We start from the raw sequence: 23643 nt of genomic DNA, 5'->3' as shown, positions 1-23643 counted from the left end.
TTGAGACAATTTCTTTTTCGATTGGTAAATTACAGAAAAACCTCATGCATTGTAAGGGATTTTGATTTTTTAATTTTTTTAATAAATATGAAAAATTTATCATTTTCAAATTTCAAAAGCACGTGAAATAACCGTTAATTGAGTATTGAGCGTTACTAAATACTCAGGTGAAATTCAAAACCTCATCCCCACATAGTTTTCCTTCAAAACCCAAGACTCAGAACACAAAGCCTGAGGCAGAACCATGGCTATCTCTCAAGCCCCACGCTTCCCATCTCTCTCTTGCGCGTCGCTAAGCTGAACGCTATCCTTCTCAACGCTCCACCGCCTTTGACCCGCCGCCGTTGCTTCAGTCGATCAACCGCCTCTGCCGTGAACACTTCTTCAATTCAACAAAGTTCCTCGACAAACGCCAGCGACGAGCCGCAGAAAGCTTCTGTTCTCACATTTCAACAAGCTATTCACAGACTCCAGGTTCCATGAACTACTACTACTGCTTGCATTTCTTTTGTTAAACATCTCATCAAGTTGCTGCTTCTTTCAACCTATGGTTTCACAATGCTTGTTCAGCTTTTGTAAGCATTCATTCAACTATTACACTATTGTTTTAAATTATTTATTGGCAATGAAAATCGGTGTAATTGTTGCTAAATTTGTAGGAATATTGGGTGTCGGTTGGACGTGCAGTGAAGCAATGCAGCAACACAGAGGTAATTGTTTTTACGATTTAGATTCTTTTGCTTTTCTTTCTGGCGAAAATTTTTTCGCCGCTGATTTTTAGATTCTCGTCAAGTTCCAATTTGTTTCATTAAGGTTTTGTTTGCCATGACAGGTAGGAGCCGGGACTATGAATCCATTGACATACTTAAGAGTTCTTGGTCCGGAACCATGGAATGTTGCGTAGGTATACTTATTGAAGCACGTTTCTATAAGTTAAAATAATTTCTTATACATTTTAGTAGACTGAAGGTGTACATAGGATGAACAGTTGCTTGAAACAGCTGATCTTTTGACAGAAGTGACTGAAAGTGTGGACTATTATGTTCAAGGAAGAACAATTGCTGCAGGAAATATGTTTGGAAGGTGAGACCAGTTACATGGTCTGTATTTACCTGAAATTAGTTTATTGCCTTGGTTTGTTGTCAAATTTTCTAGAATAATGATGCTGTACATATAGTTTTTTCTTTTGGTTGATATTGTGTTTTTACTTGATTTATAGTTTATAAGGGGTGCCAATAAATGCTGTCTGCTTTTATCCTTTCCATACCACTCTCACATTAAGTAATTTTGCATGCCCACTATACATTTTATGGTCTAAATTAATTTTATGTTCAAACGTGTAGTCTTGAGTGTTTTTAGTAACTTCAAGTGAATTGCCATGGTTGTCTAATTTGGCTAATTACTGAATATTAATATTCATTAGAGAGTTTTCTTGCTTGATAGGTTTGAACTCTGTGCTGGAACAGTGCAGTCTTTCCCCTTTCTATTTCCATTTAGCCATGTAATATATTAGATATTATGCTTCAAACACTACTTTTAACTTGTATTTGTCTCATTATGTTCGCTTATAGGCGTCGAGTTATCGAGGTCTTCGAACGTGGTGCTTGAATTCTGGGTGGTTCTTTCATGACACAAGAACTGAGTATTCCATTGCCAAACTCTGAATCTCGCCCTGGTTCTGAGAGTTCTACAGTGATATCTGTTTCTATTGCTGATCCTTATGTATTGCTAAGAATGACTGATGGAAGCATTCTGCTCCTTGCTGGAGGTATGTTTCATCATAGATGATTTTAAATGTGGGCTTAACTTGTAAATCTCACCCTTCATAACTTATTGTGTTTACTGTATTACAAAACTGTACTTTATCCTATTGCTTCCATTCTTGGATTTCTTGCTGATTTTATGCTTAACCTTGAGTTTCAGATCTCACTACTTGCACTGTTTCTATAAACACTCCAACTGCATTTGAAGGCTCAAAGAAAATGGTATCTGCCTGTACATTGTATCATGATAAATGTCCTGAGCCATGGCTCTGCAAAGCAAGTACCGATGCATGGCTTTCCACTGGCATCGGGGAGTCCATTGATGGTGCTGATGGCGGGCCACATGATCAAGGGGATATATATTGTGTCATTTGTTATGAAAGTGGTGCTCTTGAAATATTAGATGTTCCAAATTCAATTGTGTTTTCTCTGTGGAAAAATTTGCATCTGGAAGAACCCACCTTGTCGATGCCTATACACTGGAATCTTCTAAGGATTCTGAGAAAGTGATTAATAAAGGTTCTGAAGAATTGACTGGCGAAGGCAGGAAAGAAATGTTCAGAACCTGAAGGTTGTTGAGTTGGCCATGCAGAGATGGTCTGGAAATCTCAGTCGTCCATTTCTTTTTGGAATATTGACGGATGGAACAATTCTTTGTCATCATGCTTATCTATTTGATGGTTCAGAAAATGCTTCTAAAGTTGAGGATTCAGTTTTTGCACAAAATTCTGTTGGCTTAAGCAATATTAGTGCTTCTAGGCTTAGGAATTTGAGATTTATTCATGTCCCGTTGGATGCTTACATGAGGGAGGAGATGTCAAATGGATCCTTATCCCAAAGGATTACAATTTTTAAGAATATTACTGGTTCTTAAGGGTTCTTCCTCTCTGGGTCAAGACCGGCTTGGTTTATTGTATTCAGAGAACAGCTTCGAGTTCATCCACAGGTCAGAAATGTAGTTGGTCATACAGTGAGATATAAATAATTTAATGGTCTAAAGGTAGATTCATTTTTTTCATCAAATTTTGCATAATTTTGAAATGTGATTCTTTAAATAGGCTCAAATTGACTTTGGATTAAATACTTGGTAAAATTAGACTGAGTGACTTTTGGCCTGTCTGAGAATTGATGATTTTTTTTTTTTTTGCTACCTTGTCTTAATCTTCTTTCGCAAATTCATTTTTTATTAATAAAATAATAATTTAAATGCCATTTAATATTTTTCCTAGTTTAGAAAGATGTTTGCTAGATTTTTTATCTACGACCCTATGAATCGAATCAATATTAAAGCACTACCAACTTGTTGACAAAGTCACATCCTTAATTGTTGCTTAATGTTGTGTGAGCAAGTGTGCTTCTCTCATTTACTTTGTTTTCTTTTTTTGTAGCTATGTGATGGATCTATTGTTGCTTCCACTGTTCTTCATAATGTCAGCTGTAATCATGGGTTCATAAATGTTACATCGCAGGTTAGGTACTTTCATATTTTGAAGCAACAGGCTTTTGCATACTGGCTAAAAGCGCCAACTCTTTTTTGCATTTTTTATTTTTCTAGCGTATTCTAAAGATTTGCCAAATGCCATCTGCATCAAACTATGACAACTATTGGCCAGTGCAAAAAGTGATCCCTAACCCACCTTACAAGAATAAGAAATTCACTTTTTTTCATAATTATTTCTGTCATTGTACTTACTAGAAACTTTATCTCTTGGTTAGATTCCACTGAGGGGCACTCCACATCAAGTGACTTACTTTGCTGACAGGAATCTTTACCCAATTATAGTTTCAGTTCCTGTAAGTATATGCTCTCTTCCTCTTCTTTATTTCCTTTTGGTATGATACTACTATCTACAGTGCTTGTTATTTAAACCTTTATAAGCTAATATTGCCTACATATGGATAGAACTGGCATGCTGATTGTGTCATTTCTGGCCTCCAATGATTGGAAAATGAACTTCCATTGTTGAAAACTATTCATTCTATCGAACTCTGTGCTTTTGGAATTCTGCAACCATGCATGCATGCTATTAGTATCAGGCTGTTGATTTCACAATTCCTACTCACAATAATTGATTAGATTTATTAAACTTTTTAGCAGGTATCATGACTAAAGAATGAAGAGGTCATGGTTTCTCATTTTCTTCTTAAAGTTATAGCTGCCAGTGATTGGGCATTTTATCAGAGGCTACACATGTATTTCAATTGAATTTTAATTAGGGAGTAAAATTTGCCTAAGCTTGTGCACTGTACTTCAATGGACTTTTAATTATGAAGTTGTCTTTATATTCTTTTATCAAACTTAATACCTTTCAATGCCAGGTAGCTTCTTTTGCATAAGTGATAAAATTAGGACAGATTTTGTGCCCCTATATATTTACTTTTTGGGTTTTCAAGAGCTCTTCATCTTTAATCCTTTTTTCAAAAAAAAAAAAAAAAAAAAAAGAGGGGGAGAGAGGCATTGTTTCCTGAAGTATCATGCTAATCACTGATAATTACAGGTTCATAAGCCAGTTAATCAAGTGCTGTTGTCATTGGTTGATTAAGAAGTTGGCCATCAGATGGACAATCATAACTTGAGTGCTGATGAGTTGCACCGAACTTATACAGTGGATGAGTTCAAGGTTTGGATTTTGGAACCTAAAAATCTGATGGTCCTTGGGAAACTAAGGCAACTATACCAATGCAGAGTTCTGAAAATGCTGTAACTGTGAGAGTGGTCACTCTGTTTGTAAGTTTGGTTCTTTCCATTGTTCTGGTTGTCTTAGTCTTGGCTTTATGTGCTTCATGCTGCTGAAGGAGGGGGAGTTTGGATGAATGATGAAATGCATAATGTTGTGTTAGTCTTACAGCAAGCATCTTTTCTATCAAAGTTAGCATTTAAAAGAGACTATAATGAATGCATCACACTTCATAGCTTAATTTATTCTTCATTCTAAAAAAGACAGGACAAATTTATAAGTATTGGCTTAAAGGGCAATATGAGAAATAGGATGAATCTGGCATGGATATCTTCTAATTGTAATTAGCAAGTCTTTTTTGGGATATCTCATTTCGCTTTTGCAGTTTGAAAGAATCTCGATTTATGCAATGCTTTATTGCAGAATACTGCCACAAAAGATAATGAATCCCTTTTGGCTATTGAGATTGCTTACATTCAAGGAGACGATGTTGCACCGAGAGGATGTGTGATTTTGTTTTCAGTTGGAAGGAACACTGATATTCCTCAGAATTTGGTACTTTTGGATTATATGATACCTCAACGTGTTTTATCCAAATCTATTCTATTTTTTGCTTTATGAAGTTTGTCATCTCCATTGAAGTTATGAATTGAATTTTATCTTCTCTAGGTGTCGTAGGTTTATTCAAAGGAGCTAAAAGGTGCTATATCTGCTTTAGCCTCCCTTCAAGGTCGTCTATTGATAGCTTCTGGTCCTAAAATTATTCTGCATAATTGGAGTGGCAGTGAGCTTAATGGCATTGCATTTTTTGATGCCCCACCATTATATGTTGTAAGCTTAAATATAGTAAGTGCTACTTAACTTCAGTATCTTTATGACATGCTCTAGGTGAAAAGCCTGGATACCAATCTGACTTTATTTGTGTCCATCTTTTTTATTTTATTTTAATTTTTATAGATGCAGTTTAAACTCTTTGCAGACTGAAAATGGTTCCTGGTAGCTATTTGCCTTTTTTTGCTTCATTTTAATGCATTCTTTAGTTAATATGTACAAATCAACTGCAGGTCAAGAATTTTATCCTTCTTGGTGATGTTCACAACAGCATATACTTTCTTAGTTGGAATGAACTGGGTGCTCAACTTAGCTTGTTGGCCGAGGATTTGGCTCCCTTGATTGTTTTGCAACAGAATCTTTAATTGACAGAGGTACATTAAGTCTCATGGTTTCAGATGAACAAAAGAATATTCAGGTTAGTGCAACCATCTTTTCTGCAATTTTTTTGTAGTAAATTTATATGTATATTGTAGTAATTATTTTTGATATAATGAGCTTTTTACCTTGTTCAAACCCCCCCTCCCTTCCCCTTTATCTAATGCTATTTGGCTTAGGTGTAGCTAATGATTTGGTTCAAGGAATTACAAAGAAATCATGGATGATACAACATCAGAATATGTGGTTATTCGATTAGTTTGCTGTTAAAATTCTAGGCATCTTTTAGACACTGTGATTTTTTACTCCCATTTTTGTAGTTGAAAGGTCTTAACTTTATCTAGTTGAGGTTTACTTTATAATTTGTTATTAGGCTTCACACTGTTTGAGGTATTTATTGAACCATTAATATGTTCATTCCATTTTTATATTGCTAGTTTTTTTTTTTTTTCAAAAATTAAGCATTTCATTTATCAGCAAGGAATAAACAATCCCTGTAAGAAAACAAGATCAGCTCTAGATTTTAAGTTGCTATCTTAACCCATATCAACTTAAAATCTGGGCTTTGCAAACAGAACACAAAACAAAAGTATCCCAGCCGATCCCCATACAATAAACGCTTTCCACAAAAAAAAAAAAAAAAAAAGAAAAGGGTTCATGACAAATCCTATACATCAATTCAACCTACAATCAAAGATTGTGTTGCATCAACACCAAATCTGATTCAATCAATATCAAAAGTGCACACCTCAACTCATTTCAGTAGCAGCCATCAAGCTTAAGCTTCAACACTAAAATTAGCCAAATCAACTATCCAATTCCAATGAATCCCAAACCAAACCATAAACAAAAATACTTGTAGTGGAGAACCAGCACCTTGCAAAACTCACCAGGTCTCCAATACTCAGGTACTTCCTGTTGGAATTCCTTGAATGATGGCAACATCAAACACTCGTTCAAAAGAGGCTTTGGAATAACCTCAACAAAAAAGATAAAGTTTGAAGGGACAAAAGCTTCTTTCAAGGGCCGAATTACATGTTGGTGCCCATGTGACTAAGTTCTTGCGACCCATGTGACTAAAGAATGAATAAATGACATTCCTATTATACATTAAGGTATAATGGTGTCAATATGTGAATTTGAGGTGTGGGCATTATAGAAATAATATAACTTTAACGTGTTGGCATACGACATTCCTATTATACAATAGGGTATAATGGTGCCTATATATGCATATGAAATCTTGGTATGTGGTGGATTCCTATGATTTGATGGAAGGTGTAAAAGTGCAAATTAGATATTTAAAGATCTTGACGGGGCATTCCTATTGTGCAATAATAGCACAATGGTGATTATAGAAATAAAAAACCTTTCAAGGTGCGGGCATGTGACATTCCTATTGTACATTAAGATATAATGGTGCCAATATGTGAATTTGAAATGTTAGTGTACGGTGCATTCCTATTATTTGATAGGAGTAAAGGTGCAAACTAGATATTTAAAGTGCTTGACGAGGCATTCCTATTGTGTAATAACGGCACAATGGTGCTTACAAAAACAAAGAAACTTTGTATGTGTGAACATGTGGCATTCCTATTATACATTAAGGTATAATGGTACCAATACGTGAATTTGAAATCTTAGTATATGGTGCATTCCTTTTATTTGATTGGAGGTATAATGGTGCAAATTTGATATTGAAAGTGCTTGACATTGCATTCCTATTGTTTGATTATGGAACAATGGTGCTCATAGAAATAAAAACAATTTAAGGTGTGGGCATGTGGCATTCCTATTATACGTTATGGTATAATGGTGCTAATATGTGAATTTGAAATCTTAGTATATGATCCGTTCCTATTACTTGATCAAAGGTATCATGGAGAAAATTAGATATTTCAAATACTTGACATGGCATTCCTATTGTGTAATTCTGGCACAATGGCGCTCATAGACATGAAGAAACTTTAAGGTTTGGGTATGTGGCATTCCTATTATACATTACGGTATAATGGTGCCAATATATGAACTTGAAATCTGAGCATATGGCGCATTCATATTGTTTGATCGAAGGTAAAATGGTGCAAATTAGATATTTAAAGTACTTGACCCGGCATTCCTATTGTGCAATAATGGCACGATGGTGCCTATAGAAATAAAAAACCTTTAAGGTACGGCCATATGACATTCCTATTATACATTAAGGTATAATGGTGCCAATATGTGAATTTGAAATTTCAGTATACGGTGCATTCCCCTTGCTTTCTACGGCGATTTTGAACCATATATAAAAAAATATGTAATGTTTTATACATTTTCTTATTTATGAAAAGATATTCTTTTCCTCTTGCTTTGGTAACGTAGGTCATGTTCAGCAGTCCTATTCATTGGATTATGTGGCTCCATTCCTTTAATGTTTGCCGGGATTATGAGGTACTTGTTATGTATTGCCCCCCTATATTTTTTAGTCGCAGCTAATCGTTACTTTCTACTTGCCAATTTCATTTTTGATATGTAGTGGAAACTTATTTTACGTTCTTCGTTATACTTCAGTAGCTACTGTTATGGTATGTATGGAAACTTGTTTATTGTTTCCTCCAGCTTCTTCTCATTTTTTATGAAGTATTGGAAGATTAATTTAATTATCGTGGTATCTATTAAGTATTTTGATGAAATTATGAAATCAGTCAGAAAATGCTTATGAGATAGAATGATTGTTTGATCTAATTGATTTTGATTTTTGGTGGTTTAGAAATGCCATTAATTTGCCATAACTAAGCAATGATTCCTTTTGAAGCACTTATGGAAAACCGAAAATGCTGCACTTTCATTCTTGGTAAGAATTTTTATTTTGGGTTTAAAATGTCATTTTTTTTAGATTCTTTGATTGATTATAGAGATATTGCACTCGCAAATTCTAGAATGTCTTCTCATGGTATTTTGATTTAATCTTTTTAGGTGGATGATGCTGCATTGGAAACAAATGAAGAGAGCTTTTTGGAACACTTTCTTGTTTGTTAAAAACAAAATCCAGCCCGGTGTATTCTTAGTTTACTACTATCTCCTGGTGCTGTTGAATAAAACGACACTTTTATTTGGATTGTTTGACTAACACTTTTCTAAAATAACGTTGAACTCTTAACTTTTTTGATTATGCAGGTATTGAGGTTGATGATTTCATTGAAATATCGTCAGAGCTAGCACAACATCTTGAGGATTTTTATGATGGAAGTATTTGTGATGGTGGTATGTTTTCTTTCGTGTCCTACTCGTATCGATATTAATTTATAGTTTCTTAGTATGATTAATTAATTTATTAATCAGCTTGTTTGACATAGTTCCATGAACTTGTTTATACGCTTGTTTAACGGGACGAAAAGTGGAAAGAACTTTTTTTCATGATAAGCCAAAATATTGTACTGATAATGGGGGGGTTACCAAACAATCGCTAACCCAGCAACAGAGAAGAACAAATCGAAGCAATCGAAAATCAAACCACTCCGTACAATAACAACTTCCAAAACCCACAAAAATTCTATACAACACTAAAATGGAAAGAACGAGCGACTCTCACACCATTCCATTTCAACCCACAATCACCTTGACATCCAAAATGTATACCACAACTATCTAGAACACAAAAGACATCCCTTACATCAACAGAAAAACTGATAAGCCAACACAACCAAGCAAAACGTAAGTCCAACTCATACAGATCTTTAGACACATCATATTCAAATAAACCCGCAATTGTGAATTCGCAATCTTAGCATGTGGTGCATTTCTATTATTTGATTGAAGGTATAATGGTGCAAATTAGATATTTAAAGTACATGACATAACATGTCTATTGTTTAATAATGGCACAATAGTGTTTATAGAAATAAATACTTTACGGTGTGTGCATTTGGCATTCTTATTATTCATTAAGGTATAATGGTGCCGATATGTGAATTTGAAATCTTAGCATAGAGTGCATTTCTACTTGAAGTACTTGACTTGGCACTCCTATTGTGTAATAATGGCACGACGGTGCTTATAGAAAAAATAAAACTTTGTTGTGTGGAAATGTGGCATTCCTATTATACACTAAGGTATAATGGTGCCTATATGTGAATATGAAATCTTAACATATGATGCATTCCTATTAACTGATCGAATGTGTGATGATGCAAATTAGATATTTAAAATACCTGATGTGGCATTCCTATTGTGTAATAATGGCACAATGGTGCTTATAAAAATAATAAAACCTTAAGGTGTGGGCATGTGGCATTCCTATTATGCATTAAGGTATAATGGTGCCTATATGTGAATATGAAATCTTAGTAGATGATGCATTCCTATTATTCGATAGAACAAGTAAAGGTGCAAATTCGATATTTAAAGTGCTTGACGTGACATTCCTATTGTGTAGTATTGGAACAATGGTGCTTACAGAAACAAAAAAACTTTAAGTATGTGAGCATATGGCATTCCTATCATACATTACGGTATGATGGTGCCAATGTATAAATTTGGAATCCGAGCATATTGTGGATTCCTATTATTTGATGGAAGGTGTAAAGGTGAAAATTAAATATTTAAAGTACTTGACGTGGCATTCCTATTGTGAAATAATGGCACAATGGTGCTTATAGAAATAAAAAACCTTTCATGGTGCGGGCATGTGGTGTTCCTATTATACATTAAGGTATAATGGTGCCAATATGTGAATTTGAAATGTTAGTATATGGTGCATCCCTATTATTTGATCGAGGGAGTAAAGGTGCAAACTAGATATTTAAAGTGCTTGATGAGGCATTCCTATTGTGTAATAACGGGACAATGGTGCTTACAAAAACAAAGAAACTTTTTATGTTTGAACATGTGGCATTCCTATTATACATTAAGATATAATGGTGCCAGTACGTGAATTTGACATCTTAGTATATGGTGCATTCCTATTATTTGATCAAAGCTATAATGGTGCAAATTTGATATTGAAAGTGCTAGACATTGCATTCCTATTGTTTGATTATGGAACAATGGTGCTCATAGAAATAAAAACAATTTAAGGTGTGGGCATGTGGCATTCCTATTATACGTTACGGTATAATGGTGCTAATATGTGAATTTGAAATCTTAGTATATGGTCCGTTCCTATTACTTGATCGAAGGTATCATGGAGCAAATTAGATATTTCGAATACTTGACATGGCATTCCTATTGTGTAATTCTAGCACAATGGTGCTCATAGACATGAAGAAACTTCAAGGTTTGGGTATGTGGCGTTCCTATTATACCTTATGGTATAATGGTGTCAATATATGAACTTGAAATCTGAGCATATGGCGCATTCATATTGTTTGATCGAAGGTAAAATGGTGCAAATTAGATATTTAAAGTACTTAACCCGGCATTCCTATTGTGCAATAATGGCACGATGGTGCCTATAGAAATAAAAAACCTTTAAAGTACGGCCATATGGCATTCCTATTATACATTAAGGTATAATGGTGCTAATATATGAATTTGAAATTTCAGTATACGGTGCATTCCCCTTGCTTTCTACGGCGATTTTGAACCATATATAAAAAAATATTAATGTTTTATACATTTTCTTATTTATGAAAAGATATTCTTTTCCTCTTGCTTTGTTAACGTAGGTCATGTTCAGCAGTCCTATTCATTGGATTATGTGGCTCCATTCCTTTAATGTTTGCTGGGATTATGAGGTACTTCTTGTTATGTATTGCCCCCCTATATTTTTTAGTCACAACTAATCATTACTTTTTACTTGCTAATTTCATTTTTGATATGTAGTGGAAACTTATCTTACGTTCTTCGTTATACTTCAGTAGCTACTGTTATGGTATGTATGCAAACTTGTTTATTGTTTCCTCCAGCTTCTTCTCATTTTTTATGAAGCATTGGAAGATTAATTTAATTATCGTGGTATCTATTAAGTATTTTGATGAAATTATGAAATCGGTCAGTCTTCTTTACTAATGATTGTTTGATCTAATTGATTTTGATTTTTTGTGGTTTAGAAATGCCATTAATTTGCCATAACTAAGCAATGATTCCTTTTGAAGTGCTTATGGAAATCGAAAATGTTGCGCTTTCATTCTTGGTAAGAATTTTTTTTTTTTGGGTTTAGAATGGCATTTTTTTAGATTCTTTGATTGATTATAGAGATATTGCACTCGCAAATTCTAGAATGTCGTCTCATGGTATTTTGATTTAATCTTTTTAGGTGGATGATGCTGCATTGGAAACAAATGAAGAGAGAGCTTTTTGGAACATTTTCTTGTTTGTCAAAAACAAAATCCAACCCGGTGTATTCTTAGTTTACTACTATCTCCTGTTGCTGTTGAATAAAATGACACTTTTATTTGGATTGTTTGACTAACACTTTTCTTAAATAACGCTGAACTCTTAACTTTTTTGATTATGCAGGTATTGAGGTTGATGATTTCATTGAAATATCGTCAGAGCTAGCACAACATCTTGAGGATTTTTATGATGGAAGTATTTGTGATGGTGGTATGTTTTCTTTCGTGTCCTACTTGTATCGATATTAATTTATAGTTTCTTAGTATGATTAATTAATTTATTAATCAGCTTGTTTGACATAGTTCCATGAACTTGTTTATACGCTTATTTAACGGGACGAAAAGTGGAAAGAACTTTTTTTCATGATAAGCCAAAATATTGTACTGATAATGGGGGGTTACCAAACAATCGCTAACCCAGCAACAGGGAAGAACAAATCGAAGCAATCGAAAATCAAACCACTCCGTACAATAACAACTTCCAAAACCCACAGAAATTCTATACAACACTAAAATGGAAAGAACGAACGGCTCTCACACCATTCCATTTCAACCCATAATCACCTTGACATCCAAAATGTATACCACAACTATCTAGAACACAAAAGACATCCCTTACATCAACAGAAAAACTGATAAGCCAACACAACCAAGCAAAACGTAAGTCCAACTCATACAGATCTTTAGACACATCATATTCAAATAAACCCGCAATTGTGAATTCGCAATCTTAGGATTTGGTGCAGTTCTATTATTTGATTGAAGGTATAATGGTGCAAATTAGATATTTAAAGTAAATGACATAACATGTCCATTGTTTAATAATGGCACAATAGTGTTTATAGAAATAAATACTTTAAGGTGTGTGCATTTGGCATTCTTATTATTCATTAAGGTATAATGGTGTCGATATGTGAATTTGAAATCTTAGCATAGGGTGCATTTCTACTTGAAGTACTTGACTTGGCACTCCTATTGTGTAATAATGGCACGACGGTGCTTATAGAAAAAATAAAACTTTGTCGTGTGGAAATGTGGCATTCCTATTAAACACTAAGGTATAATGGTGCCTATATGTGAATATGAAATCTTAACATATGATGCATTCCTATTAACTGATCGAATGTGTGATGATGCAAATTAGATATTTAAAATACCTGACGTGGCATTCCTATTGTGTAATAATGGCACAATGGTGCTTATAAAAATAATAAAACCTTAAGGTGTGGGCATGTGGCATTCCTATTAAGCATTAAGGTATAATGGTGCCTATATGTGAATATGAAATCTTAGTATATGATGCATTCCTATTATTCGATAGAACAAGTAAAGGTGCAAATTCGATATTTAAAGTGCTTGACGTGACATTCCTATTGTGTAGTATTGGAACAATGGTGCTTACAGAAACAAAAAAACTTTAAGTATGTGAGCATGTGGCATTCCTATCATACATTACGGTATGATGGTGCCAATGTATAAATTTGGAATCCGAGCATATTGTGGATTCCTATTATTTGATGGAAGGTGTAAAGGTGAAAATTAAATATTTAAAGTACTTGACGTGGCATTCCTATTGTGAAATAATGGCACAATGGTGCTTATAGAAATAAAAAACCTTTCATGGTGCAGGCATGTGGTGTTCCTATTATACATTAAGGTATAATGGTGCCAATATGTGAATTTGAAATGTTAGTATACGGTGCATCCCTATTATTTGATCGAGGGAGTAAAGGTGCAAACTAGATATTTAAAGTGCTTGATGAGGCATTCCTATTGTATAATAACGGCACAATGGTGCTTACAAAAACAAAGAAACTTTTTATGTTTGAACATGTGGCATTCCTATTATACATTAAGATATAATGGTGCCAATACGTGAATTTGACATCTTAGTATATGGTGCATTCCTATTATTTGATCAAAGGTTTAATGGTGCAAATTTGATATTGAAAGTGCTTGACATTGCATTCCTATTGTTTGATTATGGAACAATGGTGCTCATAGAAATAAAAACAATTTAAGGTGTGGGCATGTGGCATTCCTATTATACGTTACGGTATAATGGTGCTAATATGTGAATTTGAAATCTTAGTATATGGTTCGTTCCTATTACTTGATCGAACGTATCATGAAGCAAATTAGATATTTCGAATACTTGACATGGCATTCCTATTGTGTAATTCTAGCACAATGGTGCTCATAGACATGAAGAAACTTCAAGGTTTGGGTATGTGGCGTTCCTATTATACATTAGGGTATAATGGTGTCAATATATGAACTTGAAATCTGAGCATATGGCGCATTCATATTGTTTGATCGAAGGTAAAATGGTGCAAATTAGATATTTAAAGTACTTGACCCGACATTCCTATTGTGCAATAATGGCACGATGGTGCCTATAGAAATAAAAAACCTTTAAAGTACGGCCATATGGCATTCCTATTATACATTAAGGTATAATGGTGCTACTATATGAATTTGAAATTTCAGTATACGGTGCATTCCCCTTGCTTTCTACGGCGATTTTGAACCATATATAAAAAAATATTAATGTTTTATACATTTTCTTATTTATGAAAAGATATTCTTTTCCTCTTGCTTTGTTAACGTAGGTCATGTTCAGCAATCCTATTCATTGGATTATGTGGCTTCATTCCTTTAATGTTTGCTGGGATTATGAGGTACTTCTTGTTATGTATTGCCCCCTATATTTTTTAGTCACAACTAATCGTTATTTTTTACTTGCTAATTTCATTTTTGATATGTAGTGGAAACTTATCTTACGTTCTTCGTTATACTTCAGTAGCTACTGTTATGGTATGTATGCAAACTTGTTTATTGTTTCCTCCAGCTTCTTCTCATTTTTTATGAAGGATTGGAAGATTAATTTAATTATCGTGGTATCTATTAAGTATTTTGATGAAATTATGAAATCGGTCAGTCTTCTTTACTAATGATTGTTTGATCTAATTGATTTTGATTTTTTGTGGTTTAGAAATGCCATTAATTTGCCATAACTAAGCAATGATTCCTTTTGAAGTGCTTATGGAAATCGAAAATGCTGCGCTTTCATTCTTGGTAAGAATTTTTTTTTTGGGTTTAGAATGACATTTTTTTAGATTCTTTGATTGATTATAGAGATATTGCACTCGCAAATTCTAGAATGTCTTTTCATGGTATTTTGATTTAATCTTTTTAGGTGGATGATGCTGCATTGGAAACAAATGAAGAGAGAGCTTTTTGAAACATTTTCTTGTTTGTTAAAAACAAAATCCAGCCCGGTGCATTCTTAGTTTACTGCTATCTCCTGGTGCTGTTGAATAAAATGACACTTTTATTTGGATTGTTTGACTAACACTTTTCTTAAATAACGCTGAACTCTTAACTTTTTTGATTATGCAGGTATTGAGGTTGATGATTTCATTGAAATATCGTCGGAGCTAGCACAACATCTTGAGGATTTTTATGATGGAAGTATTTGTGATGGTGGTATGTTTTCTTTCGTGTCATACTCGTATCGATATTAATTTATAGTTTCTTAGTATGATTAATTAATTTATTAATCAGCTTGTTTGACATAATTCCATGAACTTGTTTATAAGCTTGTTTAACGAAAAGAAAAGTGGAAAGAACTTTCTTTCATGATAAGCCAAAATATTGTACTGATAATAGGGGGGTTACCAAACAATCGCTACCCAGCAACAGGGAAAAACAAATCGAAGCAATCGAAAATCAAACCACTCCGTACAATAACAACTCCCAAAACCCACAGAAATTCTATACAACACTGAAATGGAAAGAACGAGCGGCTCTCACACCGTTCCATTTCAACCCACAATGACCTTGACATCCAAAATGTATACCACAACTATCTAGAAAACAAAAGACATCCCTTACATCAACAAAAAAACTGATAAGCCGACACAACCAAGCAAAATGTAAGTTCAACTCATACAGATCTTTAGACACATCATATTCAAATAAACCCGCAATTGTGAATTCGCAATCTTAGTATATGGTGCATTTCTATTATTTGGTTGAAGGTATAATGGTGCAAATTAGATATTTAAAGTACATGACATAACATGTCCATTGTTTAATAATGGCACCATAGTGTTTATAGAAATAAATACTTTAAGGTGTGTGCATTTGGCATTCTTATTATTCATTAAGGTATAATGGTGTTGATATGTGAATTTGAAATCTTCGCATACGGTGCATTTCTACATGAAGTACTTGACTTGGCACTTCTATTGTGTAATAATGGCACGATGGTGCTTACAGAAAATATAAAACTTTGTCGTGTGGAAATGTGACATTCCTATTATACATTAAGGTATAATGGTGCCTATATGTGAATATGAAATCTTGGCATATGATGCATTCCTATTAACTGATCTAACGTGTGATGATGCAAATTAGATATTTAAAATACCTGACTTGGCATTCCTATTGTGTAATAATGGCACAATGGTGCTTATAAAAATAGTAAAACCTTAAGGTGTGGGCATGTGGCATTCCTATTATGCATTAAGGTATAATGGTGCCTATATGTGAATATGAAATCTTAGTATATGATGCATTCCTATTATTCGATCGAACAAGTAAAGGTGCAAATTCGATATTTAAAGTGCTTGACGTGGCATTCCTATTGTGTAGTATTGGAACAATGGTGCTTACAGAAACAAAAAAACTTTTAAGTATGTGAGCATGTGGCATTCCTATAAAACATTACGGTATGATGGTGCCAATGTATGAATTTGGAATCCGAGCATATTGTGGATTCCTATTATTTGATGGAAGGTGTAAAGGTGAAAATTAGATATTTAAAGTACTTGATGTGGAATTCCTATTGTGCAATAATGGCACAATGGTGCTTATAGAAATAAAAAACCTTTCACGGTGCGGGCATGTGGCGTTCCTATTATACATTAAGGTATAATGGTGCCAATATGTGAATTTAAAATGTTAGTATACGGTGCATTCCTATTATTTGTTCGAGGGAGTAAAGGTGCAAACTAGATATTTAAAGTGCTTGATGAGGCATTCCTATTGTGTAATAACGGCACAATGGTGCTTACAAAAACAAAGAAACTTTGTATGTGTGAACATGTGGCATTCCTATTATACATTAAGATATAATGGTGCCAGTACAAGAATTTGACATCTTAGTATATGGTGCATTCCTATTATTTGATCGAAGGTATAATGGTGCAAATTTGATATTGAAAGTGCTTGACATTGCATTCCTATTGTTTGATTTAAGAACAATGGTGCTCATAGAAATAAAAACAATTTAAGGTGTGGGCATATGGCATTCCTATTATACGTTACGGTATAATGGTGCTAATATGTGAATTTGAAATCTTAGTATATGGTCCGTTCCTATTGCTTGATCGAAGGTATCATGGAGTAAATTAGTTATTTCGAATACTTGACATGGCATTCCTATTGTGTAATTCTGGCACAATGGTGCTCATAGACATGAAGAAACTTTAAGGTTTGGGTATGTGGCATTCCTATTATACATTACGGTATAATGGTGTCAATATATGAACTTGAAATCTAAGCATATGGCACATTCATATTGTTTGATCGAAGGTAAAATGGTGGAAATTAGATATTTAAAGTACTTGACCCGGCATTCCTATTGTGCAATAATGGCACGATGGTGCCTATAGAAATAAAAAACCTTTAAGGTGCGGCCATATGACATTCCTATTATACATTAAGGTATAATGGTGCCAATATGTGAATTTGAAATTTCAGTATACGGTGCATTCCCCTTGCTTTCTACGGCGATTTTGAACCATATATAAAAAAATATGTAATGTTTTATACATTTTCTTATTTATGAAAAAATATTTTTTTCCTCTTGCTTTGTTAACGTAGGTCATGTTCAGCAGTCCTATTCATTGGATTATGTGGCTCCATTCCTTTAATGTTTGCTGGGATTATGAGGTACTTCTTGTTATGTATTGCCCCCCTATATTTTTTAGTCACAGCTAATCGTTACTTTCTACTTGCCAATTTCATTTTTGATATGTAGTGGAAACTTATCTTACGTTCTTCGTTATACTTCCGTAGCTACTGTTATGGTATGTATGGAAACTTGTTTATTGTTTCCTCCAGCTTCTTCTCATTTTTTATGAAGGATTGGAAGATTAATTTAATTATTGTGGTATCTATTAAGTATTTTGACGAAATTATGAAATCGCTCAGTCTTCTTCACTAATGATTGTTTGATCTAATTGATTTTGATTTTCTATGGTTTAGAAATGCCATTAATTTGCCATAACTAAGCAATGATTCCTTTTGAAGTGCTTATGGAAAACCGAAAATGCTGCGCTTTCATTCTTGGTAAGAATTTGTTTTTTTTGGGTTTAGAATGCCATTTTTTTTAGATTCTTTGATTGATTATAGAGATATTGCACTTGCAAATTCTAGAATGTCTTCTCATGTTATTTTGATTTAATCTTCTTAGGTGGATGATGCTGCATTGGAAACAAATGAAGAGAGAGCTTTTTGGAACACTTTCTTGTTTGTTAAAAACAAAATCCAGCCCGGTGTATTCTTAGTTTACTACTATCTCTTGGTGCTGTTGAATAAAACGACACTTTTATTTGGATTGTTTGACTAACTCTTTTCTTAAATAACGTTGAACTCTTAACTTTTTTGATTATGCAGGTATTGAGGTTGATGATTTCATTGAAATATCGTCAGAGCTAGCACAACATCTTGAGGATTTTTATGATGGAAGTATTTGTGATGGTGGTATGTTTTCTTTCGTGTCCTACTCGTATCGATATTAATTTATAGTTTCTTAGTATGATTAATTAATTTAATAATCAGCTTGTTTGACATAGTTCCATGAACTTGTTTATAAGCTTGTTTAACGGGACGAAAAGTGAAAAGAACTTTCTTTCATGATAAGCCAAAATATTGTACTGATAGTAGGAGGGTTACCAAACAATCGCTAACCCAGCAACACGGAAGAACAAATCGAAGCAATCGAAAATCTAACCACTCCGTACAATAACAACTTCCAAAACCCATAGAAATTCAATACAACACTGAAATGGAAAGAACGAGCGACTCTCACACCATTCCATTTCAACCCACAATCACCTTGACATCCAAAATGTATACCACAACTATCTAGAACACAAAAGACATCTCTTACATCAACAGAAAAACTGATAAGCCGATACAACCAAGCAAAACGTAAGTCCAACTCATACAAATCTTTAGACACATCATATTCAAATAAACCCGCAATTGTGAATTCGCAATCTTAGTATATGGTGCATTTTTATTATTTGATTGAAGGTATAATGGTGCAAATTAGATATTTAAAGTACATGACATAACATGTCCATTGTTTAATAATGGCACAATAGTGTTTATGGAAATAAATGCGTTAAGGTGTGTGCATTTGGCATTCCTATTATTCATTAAGGTATAATGGTGCTGATATGTGTATTTGAAATCTTAGCATACGGTGCATTCCTACTTGAAGTACTTGACTTGGCACTCCTATTGTGTAATAATGGCACGATGGTGCTTATAGAAAAAAAAAAACTTTGTCGTGTGGAAATGTGGCATTCCTATTATACACTAAGGTATAATGGTGCCTATATGTGAATATGAAATCTTAGCATATGATGCATTCCTATTAACTGATCGAACGTGTGATGATGCAAATTAGATATTTAAAATACCTGACGTGGCATTCCTATTGTGTAATAATGGCACAATGGTGCTTATAAAAATAATAAAACCTTATAAGGTGTGGGCATGTGGCATTCCTATTATGCATTAACGTATAATGGTGCCTATATGTGAATATGAAATCTTAGTGTATGATGCACGCCTATTATTTGATCGAACAAGTAAAGGTGCAAATTCGATATTTAAAGTGCTTGACGTGGCATTCCTATTGTGTAATATTGGCATAATGGTGCTTATGGAAACAAAAAAACTTTAAGTGTGTGAGCATGTGGCATTCCTATCATACATTACGGTATGATGGTGCCAATTTATGAATTTGGAATCCGAGCATTTGGTGGTTTCCTATTATTTGATGGAAAGTGTAAAGGTGCAAGTTAGATATTTAAAGTACTTGACATGGTATTCCTGTTGTGCAATAATGGCACAATGATGCTTATAGAAAGAAAAAACCTTTCAAGGTGCGAGGATGTGGCATTCCTATTATACATTAAAGTATAATGGTGCCAATATGTGAATTTGAAATGTTAGTGTACGGTGCATTCCTAATATTTGATCGAAGGAGTAAAGGTGCAAAATAGATATTTAAAGTGCGTAACGAGGCATTCCTATTGTGTAATAATGGCACAATGGTGCTTACAAAAACAAAAACCCTTTAAGGTGCAAGCATGTGGCATTCCTATTATACATTAAGGCATAATGGTGCCAATATGTGAATTTGAAATCATTGTATATGGTGCACTCCTATTATTTGATCGAAGGAGTAATGGTGCAAATAAATATTTGAAGTGCTTAACGAGGCATTCATATTATGCAATAATGGCACAATGGTGCTTATAGAGATAAAAAACCTTTAAGGTGCGGGCATGTGGCATTCCTATTATACATTAAGGTATAATGGTGCTAATATGTGAATTTGAAATCATCGTATATGGTGCATTCCTATTATTTGATCGACAGAGTAAAGGTGCAAATTAGATATTTAAAGTGCTTAACAAGGCATTCCTATTGTGTAATAACAGCACAACGGTGCTTACAAAAACAAAAAACCTTTGTGTGTGAACATGTGGCATTCTTATTATACATTAAGGTATAATAGTACTAATACGTTAATTTGAAATCTTAGTATATGGTGCATTTCTCTTATTTGATCGGAAGTATAATGGTGCAAATTCGATATTTAAAGTACTTGACATTGCATTACTATGTTTGATTATGGAACAATGGTGCTTATAGAAATAAAACTAATTCAAGGTGTGGGCATGTGGCATTCCTATTATATATTGTGGTATAATGGTGCTAATATGCGAATTGGAAATCTTAGTGTATGGTGCGTTCCTATTGCTTGATTGAAGGTATAGTGGAGTAAATTAAATATTTCGAATACTTGACATGACATTCCTATTGTGTAGTTTTGGCACAATGGTGTTGATCGACATAAAGAAACTTTAAGGTTTGGGTATGTGGTATTTGTGTTATACATTACGTTATAATGGTGCCAAGATATGAATTTGAAATTTGAGCATATGGCGCATTCATATTGTTTGATCGAATGTAAAATAGTGCGAATTAGATATTCAAAATACTTGACCCGGCATTCCTATGGTGCAATAATGGCTTAATGGTGCTTATAGAAATAAAAAACCTTTAAGGTGCGAGCATGTGGCATTCCTATTATACGTTATGATATAATGGTGCCATTATGTGAATTTTAAATCTTAGTATATGGTGCATTCCCCTTGCTTTCTATGGTGAATTTGAACCATATAGGAGAAAATATTTAATGTTGTCTACATTTTCTTATTCATAAAAAGATATTCTTTTCCCCTTGCTTTGTTAATGAAGGTCATGTTCAGCAGTCCTATTCATTGGATTATGTCCCTCCATTCCTTTTATATTTGCTGGGATTATGAGGTAATTGTTATTCTGTATTGGCCCCTTATATTTTTTAGTCTCAGCTAATTGTTACTTTCTACTTGCCATTTTCATTTTTGATATGTAGTTGAAACTTATCTTCCTTTATACTTCAGTAGCTATTGTTATAGTATGTATGCAAACTTGTTTATTGTTTCCTCCATCTTCTTCTCATTTTTTATGAAGTATTGGAAGATTAATTTAGTTATTGTAGTGTCTATTATGTATTTTGACGAAATTTGGAAATCAGTCAGTCTTTTTCTCTAATGATTATTTGATCTAACTGATTTTGATTTTCTGTGGTTTACAAATGCCATTAATTCCTTTTGAAGTGCTTTAGGAAAACTGAAAATGTTGTGCTTTCATTCTTTGTAAGATTTTTTTTTTTTTTGGTTTAGAATGTCATTTTCTTTAGATTCTTTGATTGATTATAGAGATATTACACTCACAAATTCTGAAATCTCTTCTCATGGTATTTTGATTTACTCTTATTAGGTGGATGATGTTGCATCGGAAACAAATGAAGAGAGAGCTTTATAGAACACTTTCTTGTTTGTTAAAAACAAAATTCACTTCGGTATATTCTTAGTTTATTAGTCGACTCCAGGTTCTGTTGAATAAAATGACACTTTTATTTAAATTGTTTGGTTGACAGTTTCTTAAATAACCTTGAAACCAAACTTTTTTGACTATACAGGTATTGAGGTTGATGATTTCATTGAAATATCGTCAGAGCTTGTGCAACTTCTTGAGGATTTTTATGATGATGTATTTGTGATGGTGGTATGTTTCTTCTTATCCTACTCGTGTCGTTAATAAGTTATGGTTCATTAGTATGATTAATTTATTTATTAATCAGCTTGTTTGATATAGTTCCATGAACTTGTTTATAAGCTTGTTTAACGGGACAAAAAGATGAAAGATCCTTTTTTAATGATAAGCCAAAATATTGGATTAATAATTGGGGATTAACCAACAATCTCTAACCCAGCAACAGGGAAGAACAAATCGAAGCAATCAAAAATCAAACCACTCCTCACAATAACAAAACCCAAAACCCACTAAATGTTCACAGAGTTGGGATCTCCCTTCTAATTTACGCACCATTATATGATCCCAAAAATGTTCTCTTTTAACTAAGGGCTTGATAATGTTTATTATAGTTTAAATGAGGTCCTGATAGGTCGGACATCACATAAAGACCTTAATCTAACATTTTCTAGGAATTTAATCTTGACTTCTCTTGACATTTTTGTTGTTCATGTCAGCTCAAGGTTGCAGCCATTCAATAAACTTTAAAATAATGGTGAATATGGTAGGGTGTGATAAGTCATGATTATGCATGGATAACATAGGATGGTAGAGCATGTCCAAGGTGTCTTGTGAGCATTACTTGATTCCTGTGAGAAAGGTGGAGGATTGCATATTCTGGTGTGTCAAATTAGTGCCTTAGGCTGTAACTCATTCATGTGTGAGCATGCTTGTCACTGGATCATGTATGCCTGTCTGATCAATTTTGGGAAAGAGCTGTTTGACTCATGTGTATGCTTCAGCGGTTGCTTGTTGTGTTGACAGCAATGACTGATCACTACATTGATTGAATAGTTACCTCACATTTTCTTTATCATGGTGGTCTATTTTCTTAAAGTAATTATTGAGACAATGGCTAAATGTGTTGGCATATAATATTGTCGATCTTCGATGCCTTGGAGAGATGGAAATATTTCCTTCTTGCTTTTGTAAATATTATATAAAGTAATTGTCTTTCTTCTTTGCAATTTAATCTAGAGGACTTAGTTGTGGTTGTAATATGTCTATATGTTGATGAATCAGGTCCTAAAAATTTGCTTTTTATTTGCTTTAGCTTCTTTTGAAGTCCCCTATTGCTTTTGACCTCTCACGCTGATTGTAGTTTCTTTTTTTTCATTTTAGTCAAGACCTTTCAAGATCAAATTTCAGCTTAGTGCTTGATGCTGCTAATGCACCTTGGTTACTAAATGATGTAGCCTTGCTATCAACAAAGACTGGAGAACA

General features: G+C 33.7%; 1 pseudogene; it reads left to right on the top strand.

Moving 5' to 3' along the window:
• Nucleotides 1-625: 625 nt before the first annotated feature.
• Nucleotides 626-23210, top strand: LOC148761545 (cleavage and polyadenylation specificity factor subunit 1-like; annotated as a pseudogene).
• The last annotated feature ends 433 nt before the right edge of the window (nucleotides 23211-23643 follow it).

Source organism: Theobroma cacao, chromosome 7 (assembly GCF_053813885.1).
Source record: "Theobroma cacao isolate CCN51 chromosome 7, ASM5381388v1, whole genome shotgun sequence".
Taxonomy (NCBI): Eukaryota; Viridiplantae; Streptophyta; class Magnoliopsida; order Malvales; family Malvaceae; genus Theobroma; species Theobroma cacao.
This window is presented reverse-complemented; position numbering and strand designations above follow the sequence as displayed.